Source organism: Myripristis murdjan, chromosome 4 (genome assembly GCF_902150065.1).
Source record: "Myripristis murdjan chromosome 4, fMyrMur1.1, whole genome shotgun sequence".
Lineage (NCBI taxonomy): Eukaryota > Metazoa > Chordata > Actinopteri > Holocentriformes > Holocentridae > Myripristis > Myripristis murdjan.
In genome coordinates this window covers 31,241,790-31,266,424 of record NC_043983.1, presented here as the reverse complement: position 1 = coordinate 31,266,424, position 24,635 = coordinate 31,241,790, and positions in this window count along the sequence as shown.

The window sequence follows — 24,635 nt, the reverse complement described above, 5'->3', positions numbered from 1 at the left end:
CATTATACTGGAAAAAGCGAATGAAAAAAACTGTAACCCAGCCACTCACTCACTTCATACTCAACACCAAAATGCAACATACCCTTTTCAGTCTGACCACGTTCCACTTTACTTTTTCCTGTGTGTATTGCAGTCATATTTTTTTTTGACAATTTACATCGTTACATATTGTAAAGCAAATAGCAAAAGCCAATATTTCCCTCAAACAACTCAACTTATGCCCAAATGAGTGGATTCCTTCAATCAGCTCTACTGTACTGTAACACAGCTGACAACAGAATACAAAACACAGCTATCAGTTTGAACCAGGTTCTCCTGTGAGCTACACATTCAAATGTGAACTTACAATAAAGAATTGTATCCAAACTCAGAAAGACTTTGAAGTAAAATTTTACTGTATTGATGGCAAAAACTGAAATACTGTAATTCACATACAGTATTACACAGAAAACCTCAAAGGAGTTGAAAAAAAAAATACAGACAATTTATAGGCCCCTTTTTTGTAGGTGCATACTGATTGATTGGTGAATGGTGATTTGTGGAAAGGGTAGTGATGCAGCTGCACTTTTGATTTCACAGTGATGCAGATTATTTCTATCAGCTGTGAGCAGTTGTTTTGCTTTTGACTACCATAGTGAAGACAATGGAGTCAGGGCCATGTAAATGACACGTGAGAAGTGTTGTGCAAAAGAGCATGAAAAATGTGTGAATCCAATGAAAAGCTATGAACACATTTGCAAAAGAAAACTTCTGCTGTGGTTTGGAGGTGAAGATGACGACAAAGTGGACCCCAGTTTCATTATACTGGAAAAAGCGATTGAAAAAAACTGTAATAATAAGCTCACAGACGGATTTATAACATCTTTGGAAATGCTACATGTTAGGGCTGGGTATTGTTAAGAACCTCACGATTCGATTCGATTTCAATTCTTTGGGTAACAATTCGATTCGATTTCGATTAGATTCGATATTGATTTAAACACTTCGATATCGATTCTGCAGTAAGTCGAAATGCACAAATAATTTTTGCTGCCGACGTTAACTTGGAGTGACACACCCCCAGCTGAAATAAAACATCTGCCGGTGAGTTAATTAAAAGATAGATGTTTTTTATGGCGCCGACACTGGAAAGCAGTAGCCTGTATTTAAATATAACTGCTCATATAAGTTGGTTGTAGATTTAAAAAAAAAAAAAAAAAAAATCAGCTGTGTTGGTGAGTCGCTGTCACGGCATCTGTTAGATTAAAAATGACTGAGAAGTTGGCAGAAGTATAACTATCAGTCCATGAAAAAAAAGAAATTCCAGCGGATATTCTATTATATTCTATATTCTTTTTTTCTTTTTTCTTTTGCTATGTGAGGTATTTATTTAGTTTTGGGAAATCACAATGTCTAGAAAACATGATAAGCCCAAGTTGGTTGGCTGACAAGGACTAGTTAACGTCAGATCTCATGTATTTCCGCAGAAACGGAGAGAATACCGGCAAAAAACATCTATATTTTGAGAGCGAAATGCTCACAGTAATGCACACACATTTTGATTATACATTTAATTTTTTTGGTAATAGTTGTATAATCGCATTATTACACGAGAGGGTGTGCTTGACCGTCATTATTGTCACTTCAGTGATGCGCCCGTTAGCATCAAGCACACCCTCTCGTGTAATAATGCTTAAAAGAATGTGTCGAGTTGCATCTGTTTTGGTTTAGCCACAGGTTGCTGCATAACATCGGCATGGTGTCGGCTAAGGTGGCTGCGCAGGTTCGTGGTATTATTGCACTACTTTAATACTGCCTGGCACAATTTACGACTTGACTCTCGTCTGTTACCTGTGTTCTGGGGTTACATCTAAATCCAAAGTGAGCCCAAACGTCAGATTTTAAAGTCGCAGGCGCCGACTTAATGCTGCTGCTACTTGCTTTCATGTTGTTGTTGTGTACAGTGGGGCTTCCATCCGTACAACGCGAATCACACGGAGGTGTTGCTCACCGCGCCCCCTACTGGTTTTGGAGTTGAATCGATTCAGAGGCTTTTGTGAATCGATATTGAATTGTGAAAAAAGATATTACAATGCATTGATGAATCGATATTTTTACCCACCCCTACTACATATCCTAAATATCATAATGCATTTTTTTCCTCCTCATATTTTGTGAATTCATCAATATTCTGCCAGCCTGATGGGCAGCTTTTGTGGGCCAGATATGGCCCACATGCTGCCAGCTGACAATCACTGATGCAAAAACAAAGTTGACAGTAACTGATATATAAACCAATAGGTTGATGTGATCAGCACTAACATGCCAGGAACAGGGTAGTGCCTTGTTAGCATATGACATATAGGCGGTGGGTTGGGTTCGGGCAGCCACCCAATAGCAGAGAAAACACTGCTGGTTCAATTCTTGGCACTGACAGCTCACAATGAAGTATGAGTGCAATAGCACCAGATTGTCTTGCACAAGATAAATACTTTTTTACGCAACTTGCTTGCAATATGTTGCCACTGTTTGATCTGTTCTTGTAAAGCAAGCCGACATATTAGTGCATGGAGGAAAGGCAGCTGTTCTGGTTGGTACAATGATATGGAAATAATAGCTTCTGCTGATACACAGGAATTGGGAGAAGATTAGAGTCACAGTCAAACATTTGATTGTTTGAAAACATTGCGTTGCTCTTGGCAGGCAATGCTGTTGAATATTGAGAAGCTTTATTGCTGATGTGGGGCTCAAACTAGATTTGGAGTTGGAACAGATTCTGTCTAGCCAAACACCTTTTTTGATGTTTCACAAAACCCCACTATGGACTTTCTTTTTTTTTTTCTTTTTTTTTTCTTCCATAGGGCATATGAAACCAGAATATGTACCATTTTTTCTTAGGAATTCCCCTTGAACTTCTACAGGATGAAGCAGAGAACAGAGAACAGCACATTAGCACAGACTATTAATAGGCTTGTCCAAGTGCCCCATCTGTATCATCTTAAGAACAGGTGACACGGCACATGGAGATCAACACTGTGAATTCATGCATACTGTTAGCACTTCTCTCCTGGAAAATAGACACCTTTATGAGATGTGACTGTTCTGTGACCTGCAATGGCAATCACAATGCGGTGTCTTCCTCCTGTGTGCTCTCTTAAGTGCATGTGATTAGCTGTGCTCTTCAGGGTGCAATTCTGAGGTAGATGTGCCGGATGTTCTCAACATGCCCTTTACAGTTGAACGCACATGTGAACAGTTCATGAGCAGATTAGTGAAAAACAGAACACTAAATCAGCCTCATCTAATAAGTTTAACATGATAGCAAATTGCTCAGTGTAGATCTCTGAATGTCTCAGTTCACTTTATTGCACAGTGCTATGGGATAGTCAATTCAGAATCAAAGAATTACAGACAGACAGACAGATATGTAGATAGACAGATGTGTGTGTTTTGGTAATTTTGGGCAGGTTTGATATAGCACTCCATCTACTGCTGTTGGCTAGCTAGCTAGCAGTTGGCAAGCAAGCTAGCAACAACTCCTGAAGGAAAGAGTAAGTACACCATGGATATCACTTTCAAAGGAACTTTCACAGTTGCTTTCTTAATCCAGGGCAACCTTGCAGTAAGCGCACAATCAGTTTCACATTCATTTACACCTCAGGGTGGAAACCTTAACTATATCACCAGAAAAAAAGCAGAGTGCTGCAGGCTAATAAAATCATTTAAAAATTATTATTTTGTGTCCAATTATTGCATTCTCTCATTAGCAGCCACAATATAATATGTTGGGTTTTGTTTATGTTCATTATCCTTTATTTTATGTACAATATCTCTTATAGCTGTGTTGTATGACTAAGTGTACTCTAAGGCTCTAATTGTGGATGACTGCAGGATATATTAAGTGTGTCTGAATTACACAGCATGTTCTCCAATGGTGAATGTGCAGGCTCTCCTTTGTTCTAGCATTGTTTTGTAGCACTAGTTCATAACTAGGTTGCTCTCATTTATGGGATACACTGACAACTACCATTTGTGCTGCTGCTGTCACACTTACGGTCTCCAGGTAAATGCATCTGAGATCTTGTAAAGCCCAGGTGTGGAATTTTGTCACTGTAAAATGGAGATGAATGTTAGTCAAAACGATGTGGTACGTACTGTATGCACTCTGAGGGCTTTTTCACAGCTAGTTGGTTTAGAGCAGTTGTTTTGAACCCCGGAGTGTTTCCCCTCTCTGTTTGGTTCATTTGTTCAGATGAGAACATAGCAATTGTTCCGGGACCTTATTGAGACTGAGCTTTGTTGATATTTTTCCAAAACAATTCTGCAGCTTCGGTTACAGTGAGGAAGTGATCTCATTCAGGGTGCACAGGGGTGCAGCTAGGAATTATGGACCCTAAGTGACTCTGGCCTCCCTCCACATTACCCCATCTAAAAACATCTGTGTCTACCCATCCACAAGTCAAACTCAGACACATCTCTGATTGAATTTATGTGTGTTTGGGCATGACCCTGATAGAGCTAATCACCTTTCATAACCATAAATTTACCAGCAGTCAAAATTTGTCTCAGGAGGACAATTTTATTTTAGCCTGCACTAGTGTCACAAGCCTCCACTGTTCCAGGGACAGTGTGTACTGCAGACCGTCTTAAGAGTGTTCATTAAAATGCCCTCCCCTCAGAAACAAAACCAAGGCATGGTATTGCAATAATAGATGTATATGGCTAATTTATCAGCAACAGCCCAAACAATGATGAAGTGAACGTAAAGCCAATGGAATCAGGTAGACACAAGTATTGAGAAATTGCTTGAGCAATGCGTCTAGCTAGGCTTAAGGAAGGAGTTTCCAGTAGGATTTTTCCAGTAGGAAACCACGAAGCAGATGTGAATGTGGAAGAATTAGATATGGCTGAGGGAAAATATCCAGAAATGCACTTTCACCTACAATAAAGAGGTAGGGGGCAACATTTGGAATTTGTGGGAGCCACACTTCTGTCCGAGAGACTTAAGTCCAAACAGGAAAAATGCAGCCAGATTTATCTCTGCTTGTTCCAGTTTCTCTCAGATTGCACATATTCACAGGTGCTACCAGAGCAATGTGAAATAACACAAGACATTTTAATTGTTCCAGACCTTGGGCCCTGAGGAGTCAGTACATTTTCTCTCCCACCATGGAGCCCAAAACTGTGCTATGGGTTACAAAAAAACAAAAAAGAAAAAAAAAAAAAAAAAGTTTGGGTTAAGATCAGGTTTTACCCTCAGTTTTAAATTTCTAACCAATGACCAATACTGAAAAATTGTGGTCCATTTGAAGAGTGCTAAGTTACCCATTAATTTTATTGACCGACAATAACGCTGACATGTGTTGGCCTATACAGCCTTAATAAGAGCATGCCATTTGAACTTTTGTTCGCCATGTAAAATGGTACCAACCCAATATGTAAATAAAGTACAATTAAGTGCCAACTTGTCCTCTGACTGAAACCAAATCAAACTTACTGTACACACCCTAAAGCAGCTCGTTTGTCAATTTTATGTGGTCCACTTTATAAATAAATAAATAAATAAATAAAAAAATAAAAAAATAAAAAAATAAAATAAAATAAAATAAAATAAAAACTACATCTGTATGGAATAAATACCCTGGCTATTATGGCTACACTGCAACTAGTTTGCACTATTTTTTTTATAGTCTTTATCGTGTAAATTTAAAGTATACTTTACTGTATTTGCATCAAACCAATGGTTTGGCCATACGTTTGTTAGATTTATACTGTTCTCAAGAGATGTTACAGCCTAGATAAATTAAAAGGTTAACTAATATCCAGTCTAAAAGTTGCTGCTGTAGTGGTGATACCTGGAGATGCAATCAGTTAATGCACCATGACCAGTTTAACACTGACCATAGGCCCATAGGTGGGACGAGCAATGACATGGGTAAATCATCTGTGAATGAGACATGGCCAGACCCCATTTGAAATACAGTGTGTTTCAAAAGTTAGATGCTAAAATGAAAGGAAAGAAAAAGTAAGAGATGAGAGCAGGCAGAGGGATCCTGCTTAGAGAGAGAAAGAGAGAGAGAGTAAGAGAAATAGTGAAAGAGAAGGAGAAATCTAAACAAAGAGGCATACACTCCCAGTTTATTATAAACTCCCTAGTGACAGAGTGAATGAAATTTAGATTAGCCTTTATGCTTGACCTGGTAGCTCCTCACAGAACATAGAAAAAGACTACAGCTGCAAGAGAAGAGGAGGAAGAGGAGGGGGAGGGAACAGGTAGAGAGAGAGGAAGGAAGAAGAGAAAAGAGGCAGGAGTGTATAAAGTGATTAGTGGGGACAGGGTTAGTCATGACTAGTAAAAAGAAAGACCATATTAGAGCAAGAGACAAAAAGGAAGAGGAAGAGATAGTGAGAGGGAAGGAAGACAGCAATAGAGAAGCTTTAGAAAGGAAATTAGAAAAATGGAGAGATTGATGGGGAACAAGGATAGAAAAGATAAAGAGAAAGGAAGAGAGGCAGAATGATGCCCTTTCTCTGATGGGACATTTGGGACACACATACCTCTCTCTCTCTCTCACTCTCTCTCTCTCTCTCTCTATATATATATATAGATAGATAGATAGATAGATAGATACAAAATGTGTTAATATATATAAAATGCACAGACACACACAGACATAAATACACACACACACACACACATGCTTGATGACATTAAGCTTGGCAGACATATATTTGTTTGGTTTCTGCTTGACCGACCTTGATACAGTGCACTACAATATTCTGGAAGTGTGTGTGTGTGTGTGTGTGTGTGTAGCATTCACACAGTATGTCACAATGTCACACACGCACACATCATTTATACAACAATGCATGCAAACTCACACAGAAGTCACACAGGGATGTACATTAGATGAGATTAGATTAGATTAGATTAATTATATTTGGGTCATTGCAAAATGGATTACTGCAGCAGCAAATAATATGACATGTATGAGATGTGAGTAAACAGGGGTGATAGAAACAAACAGAACTTAAATTGTTATTTTCTTTGGAAAATTAACACATTGGGGTCTAGTTTCGCAGACCTGGCGAGGCGGGGGCGTAGCGCAGATGCGCTTCGCCAACTGGGTGTGGCCAGGCGGATTTTCCAAGTTTGGCACGCCGTTCTCGGTGGCGCAAGTACTCCGCCGTCCCTCCTACCGGCGGAGGGGAGGAGAGAAGGCGTGGAGTGGGTTTGACACAGCTGATTCACATTTAACCAATCAAATGAGCCCCTGTCCTCGCCTTTAAAATGCGCTGCGTGAAGACGTAATGAAAGTTTACACAACTGACATGGAGGTCTATTGCCGCAGGCGGAGCGGAGCCCAGGAGACCAGCGAGCAGTGCGCACACGTCACCAAAACCTCACAGGCAGGCTTCCGGAATGTCAGACACATGAACAATGCAATAAATACCGAAAAAAACACTATTCAATGCTACGACCACAATCAGCACATACATATATCTCCATATCAACTGTCCCGTCACAACTGATGTAAGATCAAAGGAGATTGGCACCGTTTGTGCTGATTGTGAGGTTTTGGTGATGTGCGCCAGTCAGCCAAACTTCCACTGCGCCGATTCCGCTCCGCCTTGCGCTGAAAGAAGACGTGGTTTCCTCGTTCACTGCGCCAAGCTGAATCTGTCGGCACCTCCCCCCGCTGCGCCGCCACTCCCATCTCGGCGCACCTCTGCGTCTGCGAAACTTGGAAACCGTCCGCCTCTCCCGTTTCGCCGGTCGAAACTAGCTCTGCACGGGGTTCGCCTCGCCGCACCACCCCGCGCTGCGCCGGGAAACTAGAGCCCATAAAGGGTCACCTTGGTGGATCAACTGGCTAAGGTGCATCGGTCTGACCACTGAATTTGGACCACTGTCACATCTTATCCCTTTAATAATCCTTTCTTCGCTGTATGAAGTGTAAAATAAAGGCAAAATGAAAAAAAAAAGCCTTAAGAGGATGCAAAAGGCTGCAGTATCAGTACCAGCAGAAATCACAGATGGACAGACTGAGATTTCTGCTTAATAAAAAGGTGAGGAATTGGAAAAATTCTAGAAATGTAGTGTGGCGAATGCTCATATTCATATATCCATCTTCTCAGTCAACATCCAGCCTGTACTCACCTAAATCCACACCCACTTGTTCTCCACACAAAACATGGCTACGCTTCCCGCTCTTAAAAGGACAGCCCCTTTAAAAATGGCCACCCCAGCCAGTTGTGTGGACGCCAGGCAGTGAGGAAGGAGTAGTACGCCCTCCACATCGCTTTGCCAGCCTACCAAGGCAATTGAGCTGAGCATAGTCCACGTTTGGCCACGTTATCTTAGTCGCCTCCCACCAACATCGCCTTCAACCCTGCCTGTACAGCCATTGCCTCAAAGCCAGTCAAACTGTGCCACAGCACCAAACTGTGCCGCAGCACCAAACTGTGCCGCAGCTCTCACTTTGGATTTTTTTGAGATATGGTCTTAAACTTTTGATCAGCTGATGAACAGCCTATTTCAGTTTAATGGTTGTTTGCAATAAATTGCTTACTCAATTTTTTTTTGTCTCACTCCTATTTCTTCTTGTTGCATTTTGAAGCTCTACTTAGAACCTTCTTAAGATCCAACAGCGCAAAATGTAAATTCTTGCAATTTCTCAACTGGTCTTAAAATTTTGATCAGGAGTGTATGTGCAAGATAACAGCATACAGGGTGTATAAAAATGCATCTAAACATACACACACACACACACACACACACACACACATATACACACACAAGCAGCAGCAGAAATAAAAATCCATTTGTGACAAGATCAACATTGCAACGTCTTGCACGGAACTAATCTGAACCAATTGTCTTGACAAGGTGTCAAATGTTGAACAATTAGACGTGTTAAATGGCCCTGACTGCTGAATGACTGCTGAACATGTCGGCCATATGGATGGGCCCCACTGAAATCCAACTTTTGGCAAAGGGCCCAACACACACACATGTCCTCTGAAAGCAGGAGGAGAGAGAGAGAGAGAGAGAGAGAGAGAGAGAGAGAGAGCAGGTGAATGAAGAGAGAGTGTAAAGCAGGGAACTACATTATAAAACTGATCTAATCTCACTGGCTTGGCACACACAGCCTGAAGGCTGAAGAATTTTATGGGCCTTGATGTCAAGACTGACTCTAAGACTGACAGACAAGCTAACAGACAGACAGGAGTGGCAAAGAGACAGCAAAGAGAATGGAGAAGAAGATGGACAGACTGAAACAAGTGAAAACTACTATAATGGTAGGTACATACTGGCCAGGCAAGTAACATAATACAATGAAATTCTGCGTAATTGCTCACTACTCTGTCTTAATGTTTCTGCTACCATGCACTTGTGCAATTACATGACTATTATATCCTTAACATAGGATTAAGCCCACTTAAAATAGATTTCAAGTCCTATGGATGGATTTTTTGTTTTTAATGTATTTTAGTGTACTCTTAACTTGCTGTTGAATTGTTGAGATGTTTTCTGCACATGAAAGGTGCTATATAAATCAAGATCATTCATTCAACAAGCTAAATGCCAAACCAACGTAAAGTAAGGCAACTTATGTCAGTCACACATGAAAGATGTCCCTTGAACTCGTGTGTGAAGGTCCTGTGGCTTAACCACTCCCCATCCACCTAGACCACCTCCCTTCACAAACTATTTCACTGTTTACACGTCACTATCTCCCATGTCTCATACTGACACCAAAGGTTGCCTTTGGCTTCTAATGGGTGCCTCTGGCATTGTTACACTGGGAATGAGAATGGGCTGCTGTTGCAAAAATCAAAAGTAACTTGACAGACAGAACAAGCCATGATCGTTCAGGTTTATTCCTACTGGGACAGCAGGTTAAACAAGCATTGCTACCTCCATGGGTTGTTGTGTATGCGCAACAGTGCTTTTAGTGTTCCCGTCCTTGACTTTTTTTTTTACTTTCTTTTTGACCAACAAGATCAGACAAGGCCAAATTAATAATAATGATAATGATAATCAAGTGCTGCACATCTCATCAAAATATGTGCAGCAAAAGGATCAAAGTTGCAGCTGTAGGAAGATTTATATTTATATTGACATTACATTCCTTCTGACAAGCTGAAGTTTCTATTTAGGTAGGGAAGGTATATGGTATAATTACCAATATTATGACCATGATATAGTATAGCTCTGTTTTTATGACTGCAAATAGAATTGTGATTCTATATGATAGGTATTTACTCTAGTTATGTGATTTGTTCATGTAATTTATTGTAGACAGGACCAAAAAACTAAACTGGTTTTGCTTTCAATTCAATTAGATATGATGAGATAAAAAAAAAAAAAAAAAAAAAAAAAAACACAAAACCAGCCTGACTGCAATGTAGGATGAATAGCATATTAAATCACATGCTAATGTGGCTTAAAACTGGAAAGAAAATGTGGCTTTTTGCTGTTCAGACAGCAGAAAATTATCTGAATATGCTAAAACAAATCAGATTTGAGCTGCCTGTCTGAACACACCGTTGAACACAATAACAAATGGAGAACAGCGAGGCTAACTTTACAAGAGAGAAAGTGTGTGAACAATTGTCAGGCACACAAGTTGGACGATAAGTGGAATAGAGATGCTGAGAAAGACAAGTAAATAAAGCAGAAGAGACAGAAACTCCTCAGTCAGTGCTACATCTCTGTTTGTGACCTGTCTGGTCATTCATTAGCAGTCACCAGACTGATGCATCTAACAAAACAAAAAGCACTGCTCTCCACTAAGAGCCACTTATCCTTTCCATCTACTAAATCAGCTCTCTCACTACAAACTCCCTGACTGTCAGGCACTCTGAAATCGCTTCAAATCTGTGTCACTTTAATTTTTGCTGAAGTAATAGTGTTGATGAAGACACAATGGAGATTTATGTCACGTTTACATAAAAGGACACGTTTGGAGTACAGCTAAAATGTAACAGGCCATTGGATGTTGTTCTGAAAGAAAACTGTCAAGTGTCTGAGGAACGGCACTTCAAAGTTTGGGCAAAAAACAGCTTGGCCATGCAGTTCCTTAGATCACCTGTTATTTTCTCATCTGACATTACAATCTGTATTAAAAACAGCTGCCAAAGTTTCTCACAGGCCTACTGGGTGCAAAATAATCCACTACGTCAAACTTTGGTGTATTTATTTTGTTATCTAAAAGAAAAGGACAATTTGTAACAGTCACACTATTCCTATTATGTAGTAAAAATAAATAAATAAATAAATAAATAAAGCATTGCGCTAACAAGATGAGCTCCTTGTCAAGTGTTTTCATATTCATGTCAGATGCACTTTTCAAAGAAGACGTTTACAAAGCTGCTGGTCAGTGCTCTCCATTGACTTAAATGTAAAAATGTACAGACGGTTTGAAAAAAAGCAAAACAGTGTAAACATACATTATTAGATAAGTCCTAAAATCCTGGATACTACAATCGTCTATGCCCTTATGCATAAAACCGCATGACAGCAATGTGGTACAAGAAATCTATGGCTCAGTAATTTCACTCATTCATTTATTTACCAGAGCAGACTCGCATAATTACCATGACAGATTCACATTATTCTTTGCGATACCCCAGTGACAGCAAATTAAAAACATGTTAATTACATGTTATCTGTACAGTACATCAAGCTGCTAAAGAGAGGTAGAATAAGACCAGAAGTGCAATGATGCCCTGAAAAACTATAAATTTATCTGTGCCTGAAAAACAGAGCAAACTAATATCAAGATATACAAAATAGTAAAAGAGAAAATGGATTACAATACTCTGGAATCATTAAAATAAAAAAAAGGAGGCAACCTCTCAACTGTTGAATGGATTTTTTTTTCTTTGATTTTTTTTTATAGATTTTTTTTTCACAGCACTTGCAGTGTGTCCCCTATATAATTGCTATATATTTACAAAGATGCTGTGAAACTGCCAAACCTATTCAAACTGACTGAAAAGGACATTTGCCAAGAACAACTGAATTTTAGTACAACGTCCCCCTTAAAATGCATTGACTACTTTCACTTTCATACACAGTATTACTAGAAAATGCACATATTCATCAATATGGGCTGTTGTTTGAAAATTATGACTCTTTTACTCTCAATGGTTTGGTCAAGTTCAGTGGAACCCATACTACCCAAAAAAAAAAAAAAAAAAAAAAAAAAAAAAACACATGACAGGTTGTTGATGAAAGACGATATTGCCTGAAACTCAGGGGTGTCAGTTCACCAAACTGTCTGTTGTGGCAAATTCTTACATCTAATATAAGTTTATGACCAAACCTGCTTAATGCAAATTGACAAAATTTCTGGCACCAAAGCGGAGTAAAGACTGATAACTGACAAGATATTTTGTCAGAAAGATAAATTATTAATTGTAAGTCATCAAGTACTATAGACGGGACTCTGGTCTATATTTATTATCATTAATACTATTTTTTTTATATATATATATATATATATATATATATATATATATATGGCTCTTTGTAGTTTCTTATTTTTGCTTAATCTTTGCTTCGCATAATGATAACTACAAGATCAAATCTGGACTCAAAGGAATGGTAAAAGTAACTTATGAATTGATATATAAAAGGTATATAAATGGTAAGAAAAAAAATCTTCGCAGTAACTGATAGAATAAACAAGTGCAGTACAGTGTTTTGGCCACCGGGGGAAGTGCAATATTTACTAGACTATTGCTGTTATTGTCATACGGCACATTATTTATAGTCAAGACATAATTATAAGCCAACGTGAAATTGATGGTTGTAAAATGATGTTAATTTCAGGAGATTTCCACTGGCATTGAGGCTAAGTGGTGTTGATCATCACTGGTTATGTGTCAGCTACATGCTACTCCCACCATGAAAATTGTTACCAGCTAAAGTATCACTTTGCTATGATTTTCAAAGTTGACTCCACACATCCAAACTCACTGGTTTAAAACTCTGCCAAATGGCAGCTGTGTAAGAAAACTACTTTGCAAAAATAAACATGGGAGCAGATAAAAACAGCAAAAGTATCTCTGACTCATAAATAAAGACGTGGTTGTGGGGGGGAAAAAAAGGAGTTCACACTCCCCGGGGTCCTCTAATCGGGGAGCCTGTGGCATCTCTTAAAGGGACAAAAAAAAAATCGACATTGTCACCTATTTATGCAGCGATGAGGCCTTAAATGGCAGTATGGAGCAGGTGCAGGTGTTTGGGGGAGATAAGCCCCCCATCCGCTTCCAAACACCCCCCGTCCCGACACTTTTAAAGGGCTCTAGCCACTGGGAAAAAAGAAGGTGACGGGTAGTTCCAGGTACTGGCCTGTCAATCATTTTCTATTTCATATGTAGACGCAGATGCGTGTCTGAAGGAGGAATGATGGAGGAGGAGGGGGAGGAGGAGGGTAGACTTGTCATTTCAGACAGGAGATGACGACAGAAAGAGAGGGAGAGGAGGATGGTGATGGAATTAATCAGAGTAAAATAGAACAGAGTGATAAAAAGGACTAACATTAAAAGGGGAAACAGAGGAAGTGAGGAGCCATTTATCCAACACGTATGAAATTACAGTCTGGATAATGTGTTGATAGGGATTTAAGTGTCACAGATACTTTTGGTAAAGTATGCTAGGAGTTGTAACGCCTTTGTTCTGGGAAGGACACAGGAATATTAAGCCACAAAATCCCAGCTGACAAGCCTCTCAATCAGTGTGTGAGAAGATTTTTGTTTCACAGACATGATTTAGTACAGAATTATATAGAGTCCATAAGTGGAGAGATAGGAGTGGATAGAGGGAAAGCTCTCATTAGAATTGTGATTCTTATAAATTCTCTATGTGTTTCATTACTAAGTCATACACATGAACAGATTTTATTTAAAAAGAGAGGTGAGATATATTTTTGTAGGCTTACACACTGACTCACTGGAAAAGATCCAGAAATGTACAAAATGAACACAGACTGAACCTGTTGATAATTTGAAAAGCTGGTCCTGGACCCATGCAGAGCCTAGCAATGTAGGACTCGAACCTGACCAAGAGACACAGACCTGATCGGCACCAATTTCACAGCTGATTGCTATTAACAAGTTAACATTAATTTACAAGCCGTCAAAACAAAACTTTGTGTCTTACATAATGTGACTTGTGTGTCTGGCTGTGATGCAGCCATCCCCCTTGCCAAGGGAGCCTGCAAAATACATCTAGCAGGTTTTCTGCTATTCCTGTCTAGCTGATTAATTTAGAATCAGCTTTGCAGTTTTGTTCTATCTAGCATAATAAAGATAACTGCCTGTTACTGTTTTGCGCTATTATGTGACCTTGTGTTTTATTTTTTATTCATTTATTTATTTATTTTTACTGTATTTCCTGGCCTGCACCAGAGACGGTTCAGAAAGTTTAAATTTGAGCATTTTTGCTTTCTCACCCTAATGTGAGAATGTTGCAAGTTAAAATACACACACACACATACACACACAAACACACACACCTCCATCATGATCACCACTGTCTAATTATAATATCTGGTCTGCTTGGATCAACTTGGGGATTAGATTAGATTAGATATACCTTTACTGATGCCCCTAAGAGGAACTTCAAATAACACAGCAGCAGTAGCAGTAGCTGACATCAAAGTTAACATCAAAGCAAGGAAAAGGAAAGGTAAAGTAGGAATAGGACACAATAAATCCATCTGTATGTTCATGTGCAGTGTTTGTGTGTATTGGTATATTATGTACATGTGAAAGGTTGGAAGTATGGGCAATGACATTATCACAATAACCTTGTCACCTTAACACATTATGTTAAACAGACTCAGAAGCAGTGGCAATTGACCCAATTGACCCGATTGACCGTATAAAAATGTGGATTTGAACCTGTATGAGTCCTGGGTCGATTCCAGGTCCTATGATTTGGGTGGACCCATGAAGAACTCTACAGTGAGGGGTAAATCCTGGCCAATCGGAGCAGTGGTGCCTTCTGATTGCTTGAAAAGGGCCGAAAACAGCCTGTAGTTCTTAAAATGGGAGAAGGGCACTATTAATTTAAAAAAAAAAAAAAAAAAAAGAGAGAGAGAGAGAGAGAGAGAGAGAAAATCTTATAATTTTTGAATTGTGTTCACTTTAATAAAAAAAGGTGTGGTTACAAAATTGACAGAAAAAAGGTGTTTGGAATGAACAAACACAGAAGAACTGGGCTGTGATAGCCACCATAGCTGAACAGACAGAAGAAAAGAGCGCCACAAAAACTACCTCAACAGAAAATCAGTGGAGAAAGATGTAATAGTCCCGCCCACACTGTTTGATTGACAGATTTCTGGGTGATGCAGGTGTAGATGATCAGATAGTTGTCTACACACAGAGAGACACACACACACGCTCAGTAAACACATTCACACTGACACGCATTCACCTTTCTGCCTGTTTTCTTTTTGCCATATTTGGATATTATCAGCATACATATTATCAGTATACATACACACCCACCCACACACACACACACACACACACACACACAGAGAGAGAGAGAGAGAGACACGTAGAAACTTGCGATGTGTCCCCCATATAGTCTCACCTCACAGAGGACACAGACATTGTTAAACTCAGACAGGAAATGAGTTTTCTGCTATAACGTATGACACATAGCAGTCGACAGGCCTCCCTTATCGCCCTGCCCTTCAAAACTGATGGATACTAATGTGTCACCACATGAAAATGTGTCACGAAACACGGGGAAAAAAAGGACAAAATACAGAAAGAAGGGAAGAGGAAATGGAGCGAAAATGACCCACAAATCTATCAGAGATGGTTTTATATAAAGACAAGAAAAAGAATGTTTCTAAAAATGTCTGTGCTCTCCTGGTGGCTTGTACCTGCATGGCAGAAATGTCCTCTACTGAAAGTAGTACTTTTTTTGGTGGGGCAAATGCTGTGTTATCAGTGCATGCAAAGAAAAAATAAAAATAAAATCACTGCTCCTGTCTTTCTTATCCATTTTCTTTCCCCATTTTTCCCCGACACCCTGTTTTTGAAAGCATCCATCTAAGGGGAACAGGCATTTCCTATTCCTGCTTCTGAAGACACGTCAGGGGCGCGGGCGTGAGTGCATTGTTCAGTGGAGCAAGGCACTTCCTGCTGCAAATGAAGAACAAAATCCATCCTCCTGGCTGAATTATTAACAACACACATGCCTGAAAATCACAGTGTCCACAAGAGAGGGGAGGAGAGGGGAGGAGAGAGGCGTGGGGAGAAGGGATGAAGGTAAAATGAGAAAGGGAAAAAGCAGTGCCCTGCTGAAAGTCCAGGCAGAGTTTAATTTACTACACTGTTAAGATCTTCTCAAGGCAAATGTAAGTCATTTTTGGGCAATCTAAAACCAGCATCATCCAAACCAAATCCATTTAAATAAGCATTGCAGGTAAGCATATAAATATACAACTTTTTTCCACAAAACTTTGGACAGTAAGTCCAAGGATTTTGTTAGATTTCTCTCTACAGGTATGACAGGTAAGAAGACAGTGTGTTGGGTCATTTCCAAGAAATGGATAAGGATAAAGGCAGTAATGGGTTCACAGGCAGACTCAGCATTTTATATATGTTGAAGCTGATGCATTAAAACTTAATTTTGACATAATCTTACTCTGCTTTCCTTCAAAGTAGTGACAATTGTTTATTGGAAGTGAAGCTACATTAGAAAATATGTTATTCCAATGCCTTTTCATTTGTTTTAAGAAACACTGTACCTTGTACGACTGAATATGAGAACCAGTGCCCTAAAATAGACGATCTTGTGCAGTGCATTCATGTTTTAGGGGAAATATATTGATAAATTTCCTACCACAATGATTGACTGTCTAATGTTAAACTTATCTAAATTAATCTTTGAGTTCCCATTATCCTATCCATCTTTGGTACTAGGTGCTCAGTAGTTTTTTGTTTGTTTGCTGTTGATTTTTCACCTGTCAAACAGTATGGATGGGACTGTGACATCTTTGTCTTTATCTGTAGTTATTTTCTCCTTTTCTGTTGATGGAGTTTGAGTTTCTGCTGGTGGTGCTCTTTTCTTTGTCTGTTAAGCCAAGGTGGTTATCCCTGTTCATGTTAATTGTGTTGTATCAATAGATAGAGATGAAAGAGTGCAGTAAAAACTCTCTGAAAAAGCACTCTCTGAAAATATCAGATTACTCCTCTAATCTATCACTCCTGTCATAATGTCATCCTAATCCTTACTCTTGCTCTAAACCTGTTCACTTAACCTTAAATAGGCTGCACAAAGTCTTCCCATTGCACCTCACTTCTTCATACCCAAAAGCATGTGTATGGGCAGTGAATACAAAAGCATTCACACACATAACTGCATCACATTCATATTAATTCATTCATCCATGTAAGCATATTTGTCAGTGTGTTTAATAGGAGTTCAAGAGTTCAGCACACCATGCTGTCAAGAGCCTGTCTATCCCTTGTTGTTTCAGAAATAAGCTCCACAACAGGAGTGGCATTAAAGAACACTTAAGGCAGCCACTTTTCCAGACAGCACAGTGGGGAGATAACAAAGGCGGCTCTAGGAGTCAATAAAGAGGCCAGAAATAGCAGAGGGATATCACCGAGAGAGGTAAACAACCCTGAAGAGAAAAAATTGAAATTTTTCTATGTGCTCTGGCATGGCCTCGAAAGGTTTTCTCTGCTTTTTGGGTTAATTCAGATTCTCAACAGTGCTTTGAAAGAGCTTTATACACAGCATATTCTTAGCACAGGGTTATCCTTGACCTAATGCTAAGAGTTGGCCCCATTTTATTATTTTTTTCACACCACATTCAATGCTCCATTCACATCTTAAAGCAACAATTATCAGAACTTTATAGGCTACAGTAGGCACATTTCTTTGTGTTCTTTAATGGCAAGAAGCCGGTGAATTACACAACAACTTGCCGAGACTAGGGCTGAACAATTAATTGAAAAATCATAAAAATCGCAATATGGCCAAGTGCAACATCCAAATCGCAGGAGCTGCACAATGTGTGACAAAATAAAATACTGATATGAATAAAGTATTATGGTACTACAGAGGCCCTGGCCGACTAAATGTACTTTCAAGATGTAAGGAAACAAAAACTGTTTGGGACAGACCCTAGCAAAAATCACATCATCATTTGAATAGCTTTTTCAGTGAAAATGAAAATTATAATGCAAAAATTATCATTCCTACTCCTCAAATTGTAAATTATATTGCAATCACAAGATCTGTAAAATTAATCGCAATATGATTCAGCACTTCTATTCATGTTTACATTGATCAAAGATCGAGGAAGAGACTATAGACTGGGACCTGTCTTTCCATTATGTGTGATTTCTGAGCCCCTGTAAAATGCCGGACCCCATACTCTGGTTCACGCTCAATATCTTATCACTGCCGGGTCACATTTGATGAACTACTGGTAAATGATGCGCTTTAGATATCCAGTATCCACAAATGAAACTGATTGGCCCACCATAGAGCCACCAAGAAGTCAAGAAGACCCCAATCTTAAAGCAGCAATGTTCCACACACTAAAAATCACACATACAAAACAAAGCAAAACACAAAAGACGCAAGAAATGAAATGCTACTCCCAGGGAGACTTGTACTAGTTACACAGGACACTGTAGTCACCAGTGACCTGTTCTCAATGCAGCACCTCCTTTTTCCAACATCTCTCAAATTTCATTTACATCATACTCACTTGAAACCACGGGATGCAGTTCACTACAGTGCCTTGTGATTTATTACACTGCGAACTGACCATTCATTTACATGACAAGGTACAGTAGTATGGCAGTACTGTACAGACTGATGTGGACTTTTGGGAAATCTGTTCAAATTCAGCACCTTTGAGCAAAGTTGGAACCACAAGGGAGCTTCCCCCCTGACCACCGCAATAGGAAAATAAGGTTAAAATATAGTATTTCTATTATCGTTGTTGTTGTTAGTTTAACTGATTAAATCATTAGCTTTTTTTTTTCTTAAGGACAGTAATGTACCTCCGATTTTCTCCAAATGTTGGGTAAGAGGAATGAGCCACTGTCTTCAAAAGCCAATAACCCTAAATAAATTTAATTAGCCTGGTTTCAGTGAGAAGTTTAACTGTCCCATGATGATCTACATGCTGTTTTAGAAGCTTTTCCACCAGAAGAAAAAAAATTATGGGTTAAAAACACTCAATAGTTGTCATTTTTTGGCATGAAATCATCAAATGGTCCAATACTGAATACTGGCACATACTACGGGCTATTCAGAGCTTCAAGGCAAAAATACTGCTATTAGTATCAGCTTTGAAAAAACAATATCAGTTGAATTTAGTGCTTTCCCTTAATGTATGTCCCTGTACGTTGTTCAACGCTGGACTGATTTGTACCTGGTATTTTATTTGTCACTAGTTCTTCCCATCAAAACCCTCCTTTCTCTGTTTCCCTGTTTGTCTCTCTCCTCTCGACGGGGGATGAGTGGCGGAGATGCGTCTCTTTGTTGTTGTGCCGTCCCACTCAGTAACAAAGCACTGGTTTGAATGGGCTGACAGGTCGTGAAAATTTCATCAACATGAGAAATGCCTGTTTTCCCCCTCAACTTTCTGTTTACCGTTATCAATAATTTGTGAACAACAAACAGCAGCTGTCTCGCCCCCGACAAAGCCTTCGTGTGTGCATGTGTGAGTCTAAATTTGTGATTGTGCATATATGCGCATGTGTGGGTGCATTCACACATCTATGAGTGCCTGTGTCTGTGTGTGTGTGTGTGTGTGTGTGTGTGTGTGTGTGTGTGTGTGTGTGTGTGAGTGTGTATCAAACAGATGTTCCTCACTGCTAGAAGCAGACAAGGATGGACTTTGAGCACCAGACCTAGTTGTTAATTAATCAGTTTTTTGGCTGAGATAGATGTCAGTACAAGACAGAAACTATATTGTTATTACTGGTAGTGGCAGTCATAGGAGTAGTGGCAGTAGTAGCAGTATTTAGTAGCCGTAACAGTAGTAGTTGGAAGCACTATCAACATCAACAGAACAAGAACAAGATGAACTGAGCACGGAGCAGCTCAATGTGCTTTACATAAGAACAAGAAAGGTGAAAACAAACAACTGAAAAAAAACAAACATTTAGAAGAAGAAAATAAGAAAATCCATACAATAAAAAAAACTATTTCAGAATAAAAATAATAACGATTAAAATCATTATAGTTAATAAATAGATTTAAAAAGTGCAGAGAAATAGAAAGGCAGAAAGAAGGGAAAAAAGCAAAAAATAAGCAATTGCTTTAAAATTATAACAAATTAAAATACTAAAATGCTTTGAAAGAGCTCACCCATAAGCACATGAAAAGAGAAATGTTTTTGGCCTGGATTTAAAAACATTCACACTTGGGGCTGATTTCACTTCTACTCGTAGTTTGTTCCATTTGTGTGCAGCATGACAGCTAAATGCTGCTTCACCATGTTTAGGCAGCAAGCTAACAATCATACATGACACCTATTCAGGTCAATGTCTGAAAAAAAGATCAGTCTATCACCAGGGATGGCAGCTACTTCAGCCACTTCAGCTTCACTGTTTTCCCTACTACTGTCTGGAAAATTGTACCCGAGTGAACCAGCAGGCTCTCTGACCTGTGACCTACCTTCAAGGTGTTTTGAGCTGATCCACGCACATCAGGGTAGGTGCTGAGTGAATACACTTCAGCAGTAAAAACACAGTGAACTGTACACTCTTCTATATGTGAGACAATTAATTACTAGAGAACGTTTCGGGCCACGCTGTTTTCTAGTGCAGGTTCACTTCTTTTCTACTAGCTTCTACCTTCAAGCTATAACACCAGGGCCCTCTGCCCACTGAGCACCTTAAAAGCATGACAGCTAAATCTTATTCCTCCCACACACATGTAAATATACACTCACATATAGCTGAAAGTGCTTTAATATAGTCAATATTTTTATGTGTTCTGCATCTGTTTTATGCCTATGATATGCCTGTGTTCTCCAATACTGTATGTGCATCTATTCTTATTGAGTTTGTAGACCAAGCATTTCAATTACAAGCTGTGTTGTTACTGTGCATTTGATGAATAAACTTTGATCGACATATCCATCAGCTACGAGGGCTAATACGTAATTAGTTGAGTGCATTTTTTCAGCAGCAGTTGCATTTTAGTTTAGTAGCAAGAGCGCTAATTCCAGCTGCCTCCTCTCTTAGCCCTTGCCTTGTCACTGCTTTTCAGTCAAGAGATCCCAACACATCAAGTCTATCGTCAGTCATCAACCATCACCTATTTATTGTACAGTGTGTTTCACACCGTTGGCCCTTCTCAGCTGACTGCCTGATTCAGCAGGTTCAGTTAGCAGCAGAGGCTATTGTGGGGAGAGCTTTCTGATTGGCTGTTCAGCCTAAGCCATTTAAGGCACGAAATGAGAAATGGGAATATATTTGTCTTGCTATTGTGCTAGCTAGCTAGTTGTAGTTAAAAAAAAAAAAAAAAAAAAAAAAAAAAAAAAAAAAAAAAAATCCACATGCATGAGTATGCTTTGTGCAAGTGAAACTGTCTTCCTCCAGGGGGGACCCCTACCCCCTTCCACTCCAACATCCCCCTCTTCATTCCTTCCATCCTCTTCATTTCTCTTGTCCTGGCTGTTGCAGCAGCTTCTTGGCTGGTCATTGTCCTGTGCTGCTGAAGCTGTGTCATCTGCCTCGGTTGAAGCATCCTGAAGCTTTTGTTGTCTTTGTTTTGTTTGCTAGTGTGTTTTCTTTTCTAATCTCTCTCTCTGGTCTTCTTTCTTCCATTTTTTCTCTGTTCCATTGGTGAACTTTTTGGGACTTCTTACCCCCAGGATTCTTACCCCCAGGATTAAATCAGGGGGAGTCGTCCTGTCACTTGAAACTCAAAAGATCTTTGGGCTGACAGTGCCAATGTCAGCTGCAACTTCTCAGATATATTCTACATTCACAAACAAAACTGCTTGAACAGCATGAAAATGATGCATTAGCGCTATTATTATTATTTTTTTCTTTGGTGAACCTAAGGCTTCCAGTTTACTTTTGAGACTACTACCCCATACTAGTAGCGAGAGTTATCTCCTCTTGCACAGGAGTGGAGCGTGCTGCATGTTGGCCATCAGCTTTAGTCTTGCAGAGAGTTCATGGAAAATGACGTTGGCATGGTGTGACCTTTGCTAAACTAGTGCTGCGAATCATCTTACAAGGAAAGCCATAGCTAGAATCCACCACATGACAACATGGGCTGATTTAGGCCCCGTTTACACGACAACGGTTCTGATGAAAACGGAAAACTCATTCCTTTGCGTTTTTAAAAAGTTCCATGTTTATATGATAACGCTGTGAGAACGATCCTCGTTCACACGGATCCGCAAAAACTGAAAACGCTGTAGTGTGCATGCCAGGCCAGTAGGTGGCGGTGAACTTTGCAATGTAACACCACAGAGTAGCACCGCGCGCCTGCGCACAAACAGCTCGATAGTTCACCATTGTTGTTGTTTTCCTGTTTGTGCATGGCTGAAAACGTCATAGTCATGCGAGAAGTGGGGCCGTGTCGTCATCGTTTTCACAAGAATTGCGTTTTGCCAGTTTACACGGCGGCGGGGAGATCGGCGTTATCAAAAAATTCCACTCTGGAACCCGGTTTCAAAAGTTTGCGTTTTCAAGCACCTAAAATGCCGTTGTCGTGTAAACGAAAGGCCAAACCGCAACAAAAGTTTGCCGTTTTTGTGAAAATCGTTGTCGTGTAAATGGCCCCTTATATAGGACTACATTTGCTACGGCTCTCTGCTCATACAGACAACACTGTGTAAAGGAAGTGCTGTGATTATTCAGCCACTTTGGATTAGACAAACACTCATAACTAAATGGGCATAAGCATCAGCCACATGAAGTCAAGAGTAGGGCAAGCTGCAAAAATCTAGCATTTTTAACCCCAAAAAGTGGTACTTTTTTATTACTTCTGCCTCCTGGGCTGCTCTCCCTCGGAGAATTGTTTGTAAAGTTCAGGCTACAATCTGCTGGGAACCACTCCCCTAGACAATGGCTAAACAATGGAGTACAAAATCCCTCTGTGTGCATGTAATAGACACTGCAGACCTAGTTTAATGGCAGGGGAAACAACAATGGAGTGTAGGGTTCATCTCCTTGTTCATCTCCGTGCGAGGACTATGGTTTAATCCACTGGTTGTGTATACAGCCAGCTTGGTGGGAGAGCAGAGCAGCTTAAAGCTCCAATCCCTGACCTGTGACTCCCACACTGAGGTACAGGTGCTGATTACACACCATGTGGCCAGCTGTGGGCAGCACACACACACACACACACACACACACACGTGTAAACACACACACAATATACAGTAAACATACAGACACATACACACACATTTGCATGCACACTCATCGATGCACAATGGGCTAAACACACTCACAACATGAGCTCATGAGTGTCAGAGCAGTACTGCTGAGTCCTCTGACAGTCTAATAAATCTGGCCTGAGAGGTCATGAACTCTTCAGCAGGACAAAGAGGCTGAAAGAAGAGAATGAAAGAGGAGAGGAAAAGAGAAAGACAGCTCAATGGGAGAGGACAAACACTTCAGCTGAATACACTAAACTTCTGAGGTGATATTTATACTAAAAATGTCAAACTACCGTCTGCTGCAAACTGCAACTTCAACCCCTGGTGACTTATTTTCCAAAAAGAGTCAAATCATCAAACAAAAGCAAAGCTAGTGATTCTTGATTTGCCTTTAATAAAGCATCATTACAACAGCATAAAAATACATTTAAGCATTACTGAGAAAAAAAAAAAAAACACAAACTGGGGGAGGTGGGGGGGGGGGGGGGGGGGGGGGGGGGGGGGGGGGCAGCGCACTGACATGGATTGTGTATCAAAGAGAAAAGTTGGCACTCCGCTCTATTTTTAAGCACACTGGTTTAACTTGTCTATTCAGAGAAGTGGTATCACTTCGGCTTATTTTTCAATCTATGTTCTCACATGCATACTACTGCTCATTCATTGGTAGTTGAACTGTTAGGTCTGTTTGATAAGTAATTTACATTTTTAAAACAAATAATAATTTAACATATTGTTAAATTATTGGAGTCAAGCTTACTGGTAAACATCTACTCCTTCAAGATAATTTATTATGTTCTACAACTCATAAACATACATTAACACTACATACCGAGTGTTTGAGCAACATATCTCCTCTGTGCTACAAAAGATCCGTGGTAAAAAGTACTCCGTTGCTGTGGATGAGACCACTGATGCAAGAGACCGCAGCGTCCTAAACATCGTCATTAGTAAGTTAATGTGAATAGCCTGTACAATGATCGACACTCGGTTAACAATCTTGTAAGTTAAATGTGTGCATGCATTGACCCAACATCAACCCTTAGGTGAAATAATTACCGATGCATCCTCTTGTCATTTTTGTTCAATCATTGATAACATATCATTTTCACCTTTTATTGCTATAACAACGTAATTGTTAGATAAATAAATAAAGTGTTGTTTATTTGTTACCTCAATTAATTTAAGGTAATTTCTATTTCATTTGTGTGCAATTTAGTCATTAACATTTTAGTCATTAACATT